This window comes from Arachis ipaensis, chromosome B8 (genome assembly GCF_059453495.1).
Source record: "Arachis ipaensis isolate K30076 ecotype BB chromosome B8, ASM5945349v1, whole genome shotgun sequence".
Lineage (NCBI taxonomy): Eukaryota > Viridiplantae > Streptophyta > Magnoliopsida > Fabales > Fabaceae > Arachis > Arachis ipaensis.
The window spans coordinates 82,521,047-82,529,751 of NC_142443.1; the positions used below are offsets into that span (position 1 = coordinate 82,521,047).

The window sequence follows — 8,705 nt, forward strand, 5'->3', positions numbered from 1 at the left end:
TTCATGGATGATGATGGAGTGCTCTTGATGTTCCACCCTTAGTTGTCCCATGTTGGAACTTAATTCTCCTAGGGAGGTGTTGATTTGCTCCAAAAAATTTTGTGGAGGAAAGTGCATCCCTTGAGGCATCTCAGGGATTTCTTGGTGATGAGCTCCTTCATGCATCTCTTGAGATCCATGAATAGGCTCTCTTCTTTGCTCCATTCTTTTCTTAATGATGGGCTTGTCCTCATCAATGAGGATATCTCCCTCTATGTCAATCCCAGCCGAATTGCATAGATGGAAAATAAGGTGAGGAAAGGCCAACCTTGCCATAGTGGAGGATTTGTCAGCCACCTTGTAAAGTTCTTGAGGTATAATCTCATGAACTTCTACTTCCTCCCCAATCATGATACTATGGATCATGATAGCCCAGTCTATAGTAACTTCAGACCAGTTGCTAGTGGGAATGATTGAGCATTGAATGAACTCCAACCATCCTCTAGCTACAGGCTTAAAGTCCAATATTCTCAGCTGAACCGGTTTGCTTTTTGAGTCAATCTTCCATTGAGCTCCTTCCACACATATGTCCATGAGGACTTGGTCCAACCTTTGATCAAAGTTAACTCTTCTTGTGTAGGGGCGTGCATTTTCTTCCATCCTTGGTAGGTTGAACGCCAGCCTTACATTTTCCAGACTAAAATCTAAGTATTTCCCCCGAACCATGGTGAGCCTATACTTTGGATTCGGGTTCACACTTTGATCATGGTTCCTAGTGATCCATGCGTTTGCATAGAACTCTTGAACCATTAGGATTCCGACTTGTTGAATGGGGTTGGTTAGGACTTCCCAACCTCTTCTTTGGATATCATGTCGGATCTCCGGATACTCATTTTTCTTGAGTTTGAAAGGGGCATCGGGGACCACCTTCTTCTTGGCCACAACATCATAGAAGTGGTCTTGATGGGCTTTGGAGATGAATCTTTCCATCTCCTATGACTCGGAGGTGGAAGCTTTTTTCTTCCCTTTCTCTTTTCTAGAGGTTTCTCCGGTCTTAGGTGCCATCAATGGTAATGGAAAAACAAAAAGCTTATGCTTTTACCACACCAAACTTAGAATATTGCTCGCCCTCGAGCAAGAGAAGAAAGAAAAGAAGAAGAAGAAGAGAAGATATGGAGGAGAGTGAGGGGGAGGTGTATTCGGCCAAGATAGAGGGGATAGGGTTGTGTGGTGTGAAAATGAAGAAGGGATGGAGGGGTTTATATAGTGAATGGAGAGGGAGTTGGTTCGGCCATAGTGGGTGGGTTTGGGTGGGAAAGTGACTTTGAATTTTGAAGGTAGGTGGGGTTTATGGGGAAGAGTGGATGGATATGAGTGGTGGTAGGTGGTAATAGGGACGAGAGATTGAGGTGATTGGTGAAGGGTTTTGGAGAAAGGTGTTTATTGGGAAGAGAGAATGAATGAGAAGAAGGGAGAATATGAGTGGAGGTAGGTGGGGATCCTGTGGGGTCCACAAATCCTGAAGTGATCCTGTGGGGTCTACAGATCCTGAGGTATCAAGGATTTACATCCCTGCACCAGTTAGGCATGCAAAATGCCTATGCATGCATTTCTGGCGTTTAAACGCCGAAGTGATGCTTGTTCTGGGCGTTCAACGCCCATGTGCAGCATGTTTCTGGCATTGAACGCCAGCTTCATGCTTGTTTCTGGCGTTCAGCGCAAGCTCTTCTCATGGTGTATTCCTGGTGTTTAAACGCCAGGATGTTGCTTATTTCTGGCATTCAACGCCAGATCCATGCTCTGTTCTGGCATTGAACGCCAGCCAGATGCTCCTTACTGGCGTTTAAACGCCAGTAAGTTCTTCTACCAGGGTGTGATTTTTCTTCTGCTGTTTTTGATTCTGTTTTTAATTTTTGTATTTATTTTGTGACTCCACATGATCATGAACCTAATAAAATATAAAAGAACAATAAAAATAAAATTAGAATTAAATAAATAAAAATTGGGTTGCCTCCCAACAAGCGCTTCTTTAATGTCAATAGCTTGACAGTGGGCTCTCACGGAGCCACACAGGTGATCAGGTCAATTTTATAGACTCCCAACACCAAACTTAGAGTTTGATTATGGGGGCTTTGTTTGACTCTGTATTGAGAGAAGCTTTTCATGCTTCCTCTCCATTGTTACATAAGGATAGCCTTGGGCCTTAAACACAAGGTTGTCCTCATTTAGTTGAAGGACCAACTCTCCTCTGTCTACATCTATCATAGCTCTTACTGTGGCTAGGAAGGGTCTTCCAAGGATGATGGATTCATTCTCATCCTTCCCAGTGTCTAGGATTATGAAATCAGCAGGGATGTAAAGGCCTTCAACCTTTACTAACACGTCCTCTACTAGTCCATAAGCTTGTTTTCTTGAGTTGTCTGCCATCTCTAATGAGATTCTGGCAACTTGCACCTCAAAGATTCCCAGTTTCTCCATTACAGAGAGTGGCATGAGGTTTATCCCTGACCCAAGGTCACATAGAGCCTTCTCAAAGGTCATGGTGCCTATGGTACAAGGTATTAAGAACTTTCCAGGATCCTGTTTCTTCTGAGGCAATGTCAGTTGATGCAGATCACTCAGATCATTGATGAGCAAGGGAGGTTCATCTTCCCAAGTCTCATTACCAAATAACTTAGCATTCAGCTTCATGATTGCACCAAGGCACTTGGCAACTTGTTCTTCAGTAACATCCTCATTCTCTTCAGAAGAAGAATACTCATCAGAGCTCATGAATGGCATAAGGAGGTTTAATGGAATCTCTATGGTCTCCAGATGAGCCTTAAAGTCCTTTGTTTCCTCAGAGGGAAACCCCTTATTGATCTCTGGATGTCCCAGGAGGTCTTTCTCACTGGGATTCACGTCCTCTCCCTCCCTTGCAGGTTCGGCCATGATGATCAATTCAATGGCCTTGCACTCTCCTTTTGGGTTTTCTTCTGTATTGCTTGGGAGAGTACTAGGAGGGATTTCAGTGATCCTTTTACTCAACTGCCCACTTGTGCTCCTAAATTTCTAATGGAGGACCTTGTTTCATTCATGAAACTTAGAGTGGCCTTAGATAGATCAGAGACTATGTTTGCCAAGCTAGATGGGGTCTGCTCAGAACTCTCTGTCTTTTGCTGAGTGGATGATGGAAAAGGCTTGCTATTGCTAAACCTGTTTCTTCCACCATTATTAAAGCCTTGTTGAGGCTTTTGTTGATCCTTCCATGAGAGATTTGGGTGATTTCTCCATGAGGGATTATAGGTGTTTCCATAGGGTTCACCCATGTAATTCACCTCTGCTATTGCAGGGTTCTCAGGATCATAAGCATCTTCTTCAGAAGATGCCTCTTGAGTACTGTTGGATGCTTCCTTCAATCCATTCAGACTCTGAGAGATCATATTGACTTGCTGAGTCAATATTTTATTCTGAGCCAATATGGCATTTAGAGTATCAATTTCAAGAACTCTCTTCTTCTGAGGCGTCCCATTACTCACAGGATTCCTCTCAGAAGTGCACATGAACTGGTTATTAGCAACCATGTCAATGAGTTCTTGAGCTTCTGCAAGCGTTTTCTTTAGGTGAATGGATCCACCTGCAGAAGTATCCAACGACATCTTAGCTAATTCAGACAGACCATTATAGAATATATCCAGGATGGTCCATTCTGAAAGCATGTCAGAAGGACACTTTTTGGTCCGTTGCTTGTATCTCTCCCAAACTTCATAGAGGGATTCACCTTCTTTCTGTCTGAAGGTTTGAATATCTACTCTAAGCTTACTAAGCTTTTGAGGAGGAAAGAACTTGGCTAAGAAAGTCGTGAACAGCTTATCCCAAGAGTTCAGGCTATCTTTAGGTTGAGAGTCCAACCATACTCTAGCTCTACCTCTTACAGCAAACGGGAAAAGCATAAGCCTGTAGACCTCGGGGTCAACCCCATTGGTCTTAACAGTATCATAGATCTGCAAGAACTCAGTTAAGAACTGAAAAGGATCTTCAGATGGAAGTCCATGAAACTTGCAGTTCTGTTGCATCAGAGAAACTAATTGAGGTTTAAGCTCAAAATTGTTTGCTCCAATGGTAGGGATTGAGATTCTCCTTCCATGTAAATTGGAATTAGGTGCAGTGAAGTCACCAAGCATCCTCCTTGCATTGTTGTTGTTAGGTTCGGCTGCCATCTCCTTTTCTTGTTCAAAAATTTCAGTAAGGTTGTCTCTGGATTGTTGTATTTTAGCTTCTCTTAGTTTCCTCTTCAGAGTCCTTTTAGGTTCTGGATGAGCTTTAACAAGAATGCCCTTTTCCTTGTACCTGCTCATATGAAAGAGAAGAGAACAAGAAAAGAAGAGGAATCCTCTATGTTCCAGTAAAGAGGTTCCTTATTGTTAGTAGAGGAAGAAAGGGAATAAGAGTGAAGAAGAATGGATAATCCAAACACAAGGGTGAGGATAGGAGCAGAGATATGAGATGAAGAGAAGTGTTAGTAAGTAATTAAATAAATAGAAGAAGATGAGAGAGAGAAATTTTTGAAAAGGAGTTGATGATTTTCGAAAATTAAAGGGGAAATAAAATTAAAATTAAAATTTAAAACAATTAATTAATTAAAAAGAATTTTTGAAAAAGAGGGAGGTATTTTCAAAAATTAGAGAGGGAAGAGTAGTTAGGTGGTTTTGAAAAAGATAAGAAACAAACAAAAAGTCAATTAGTTAGTTGAAAAAGATTTGAAAATCAATTTTGAAAAGATAAGAAGATAAGAAGTTAGAAAAGATATTTTAAAATCAAATTTTTTTGAAAAAGATATGATAGAAAGATATGATTAAAATTAGTTTTGAAAAAGAATTGAATTTTAAAATCAAAATTAATGACTTGACTCACAAGTAATCACAAGATATGATTCTAGAACTTAAAGTTTGAATCTTTCTTAACAAGTAAGTAACAAACATGAAATTTTTGAATCAAAACATTAATTGTTGATAATATTTTCGAAAATTATGAGGTAAAATTAGGAAAAATATTTTTGAAAAATATTTTTAAAATTTTCGAAAATAAATAAGAAAAATGAAAAAGATTTGATTTTTTGAAAAAATATTTTGAAAAGATAAGATTTTTAAATTAAAAATTTGATTTGACTCATAAGAAATAACTAAATTTTAAAAAGTTTTGAAAAAGTCAACTCAAATTTTTGAAATTTATGAGTGAAATAAGGGAAAGATATTTTTTTTTATTTTTGAATTTTGAATGAAGAAAGAGAAAAACACCAAAAAGACTCAATGCATGAAAATTTTGGATCAAAATACACAATGCATGCAAGAACACTTTGAATGTCAAGATTAACACCAAGAACTTATTTTTGAAAATTTTCAAGAAAAGAAAACATGCAAGACACCAAACTTAGAAATTATCAAACTTTAGACGCTAACAAATTGAAAATGCATATGAAAAACTAGAAAAGACACAAAACAAGAAAATATGAAGATCAAACAAGAAGACTGGCCAAGAACAACTTGAAGATCATGAAGAATGCAATGCATGAAATTTTCGAAAATAAATTTTTTTTTAGAAAATTAGAAAGATGCAATTGACACCAAACTTGAAACTTGACTCTAGACTCAAACAAGAAACAGAAAAATATTTTTGATTTTATGATTTTATAAATTTTTTTTTTGGTTTTTTTTTAAATTAATTGGGAAAAACGAAAAAGAAGAATTTTTTTTTTGGAAAATAAGAAATAAAAATCTTAAAATTAAAATAAAATTACCTAATCTGAGCAACAAGATGAACCGTCAGTTGTCCAAACTCGAACAATCCCCAGCAACGGCGCCAAAAACTTGGTGTGCGAAATCGTGATCATTCCTTCCTTGGTGACGGCGCTAAAAACTCAATACGCACGTTCATGTTCTTAATTCTGTTTCATAACTTCATACAACTAACCAGCAAGTGCACTGGGTCGTCCAAGTAATAAACCTTACGTGAGTAAGGGTCGATCCCACGGAGATTGTCGGCCTGAAGCAAGCTATGGTCACCTTGTAAATCTTAGACAGGCGGATTCAAATGTATTAAGAGATTATAGTGTACCAAAAGATAATTAAAATAGGATAGAGATACTTATGTAATTCATTGGTGAGAATTTCAGATAAGAGTATAGAGATGCTTTCGTTTCTCTGAACCTCTGCTTTCCTGCTGTCTTCATCCAATCAGTCCTACTCCTTTCCATGGCAAGCTGTATGTTAGGCATTACCGTTGTCAATGGCCAACTGTCCTCTCAGTGAAAATGGTCCAATGCACTGTCACTGCATGGCTAATCAGCTGTCGGTTCTCGATCATACTGGAATAGGATTTACTATCCTTTTGCGTCTGTCACTACGCCTAGCACTCGCGAGTTTGAAGCTCGTCACAGCCATCCCTTCCCAGATCTTACTCGGAATACCACAGACAAGGTTTAGACTTTCCGGATCTCAAGAATAGCCGTCCATGGGTTCTAACTTATACCACGAAGACACTAATAACTCGGACTCGGTCCCCTGTATTAGATATCCAAGAGATACTCATTCTAGCTTGTTTGCATGTAGAACGAAAGTGTTTGTCAGGCACGCATTCATAAGTGAGAATGATGATGAGCGTCACATAATCATCACATTCATTATGTTCTTGGGTGCGAATGGATATCTTAGAGAAGGAATAAGCTTGAATTGAATAGAAAAACAGTAGTACTTTGTATTAATTCATGAGGAACAGCAGAGCTCCACACCTTAATCTATGGTGTGTAAAAACTCTACCGTTTGAAAATACATAAGTGATAATGGTCCAGGCATGGCCGAATGGCCAGCCCCCATGAAAGTCTAAGATAGCATAAAACTAATCAAAGAGAATCTCTAAATACAATAGTAAAAAGTCCTATTTAAACTAAACTAGTTACTAGGGTTTACAGAGATAAGTAAATGATGCAGAAATCCACTTCTGGGGCCCACTTGGTGTGTGCTTGGGCTGCGCATTGAGCTTTACACGTGTAGAGGCTTCCCTTGGAGTTGAACGCCAGTTTGTAACCTGTTTCTGGTGTTTAACTCCACTTTGCAACCTGTTTCTGGCGTTTAACTCCAGAATGCAGCATGGAACTGGTGTTCAACGCCAGTTTATGTCATCTATCCTTAATGAAAGAATGGACTATTATATATTGCTGGAAAGCCCTGAATGTCTACTTTCCAACGCAATTGAGACCGCGACTATTGAAGTTTTGTAGCTCCGGAAAATCCACTTTGAGTACAGGGAGGTCAGAATCCAACAGCATCTGCAGTCCTTCTTCAACCTCTGAATCTGATTTTTGCTCAAGTCCCTCAATTTCAGCCAGAAAATACCTGAAATCACAGAAAAAAACACAAACTCATAGTAAAGTCCAGAAATGTGAATTTAGCATAAAAAATAATAAAAACATCCCTAAAAGTAACTAGATCCTACTAAAAATAATGCCAAAAAGCGTATAAATTATCCGCTCATCAAGAAGACAGTAGGAAAGCAGAGATTCAGACGACAGAGCATCTCCGGAACCTCAACCTGTTCCTCATTACTGAATCACAAGTACCATTTATTTCATGTTAATTACTTTTCATAAATAAAATCATTTTTATCATTAATCTCCTTACTAAGATTTATAAGTTAACCATAGCTTTCTTCAAGCTGACAATCTCCGTGGGATCGACCCTTACTCACATAAGGTATTACTTGGAGGACCCAGTGCACTTGCTGGTTAGTTGTGTGGAATTGTGAAAAGTGTGATCACAATTTCAAGCACCATGTTTTTGGCGCCGTTGCCGGGGATTGTTCGAGTTTGGACAACTGATGGTTCATCTTGTTGCTTAGATTAGGAAAAATTTATCTTTTTTTGGTTTAGAGTCACTAAATTTGAGTCTTTTATTATTGTTTTTGTTAAAATTTTAAAAATCATTGTTTTCTTCTTCTAGATTTTTTTCGAAAATTTTTAATAAATAAGATAAAAACCAATAAACTAATAATTAAGTCTTTTGTTTGAGTTTAGTTTCATGTTTTAAGTTTGGTGTCAATTGCATGTTTTTATTTTCCTTCAATTTTTCGAATTGTATGTTCTTTTTATTCTTCATATTTTAGAGTTTTATGTTCCTTGTTCTTTCTTGATCTTCAAGTTGTTCTTGTTTATTTTCCTTGTTTGATCTTTAGTTTTTCTTGTTTTGTGTCTTTCCTTGTTTTTCTTCTGCATTTTCGAATTATTAGTGTCCAAAGTATAAAAATTTTTAAGTTTGATGTCCTTTGTGTTTTTATTTTCTTAAAGATTTCCAAAATTTGTTCTTGGTGTTCATCTTGATCTTCAAAGTGTTCTTGGTGTTCATCTTGACATTCAAAATTTTCTTGTTTGTTTTCTTTATTTTGATCTAAAAATTATAAGTTTGGTGTCCTTTTATTATTTTTATCTTTCCTCATTAAATTCAAAAAAAAATATTTTCCTTTATTTACTCATCAATTTCGAATTCCTTAAGTTGACTTAGTCAAAAATTTTAAAATTTGGTAGTTTCTTGTTAGTCAAGTTAAAATTTCAGTTTTAAAAATTTATCTCTTTAAATCTTTTTCAAAACAAATTATTTTTCAATTTTCTTTTTATATTTTTCGAAAATCTTTTATAAAATTTTTCAAAATATTTTTCTTTTTTATTTTTTCGAATTACTTGTCCTATTTCATTAGTT

General features: G+C 37.2%; 1 non-coding gene across 1 annotated transcript; it reads left to right on the forward strand.

Moving 5' to 3' along the window:
• Positions 1–3,671: 3,671 nt before the first annotated feature.
• On the forward strand, positions 3,672–3,779 carry LOC148548613 (small nucleolar RNA R71). Its single transcript, XR_015897346.1, has one exon. It is a non-coding gene; the product is annotated as a small nucleolar RNA R71 (small nucleolar RNA).
• Positions 3,780–8,705: the final 4,926 nt, after the last annotated feature.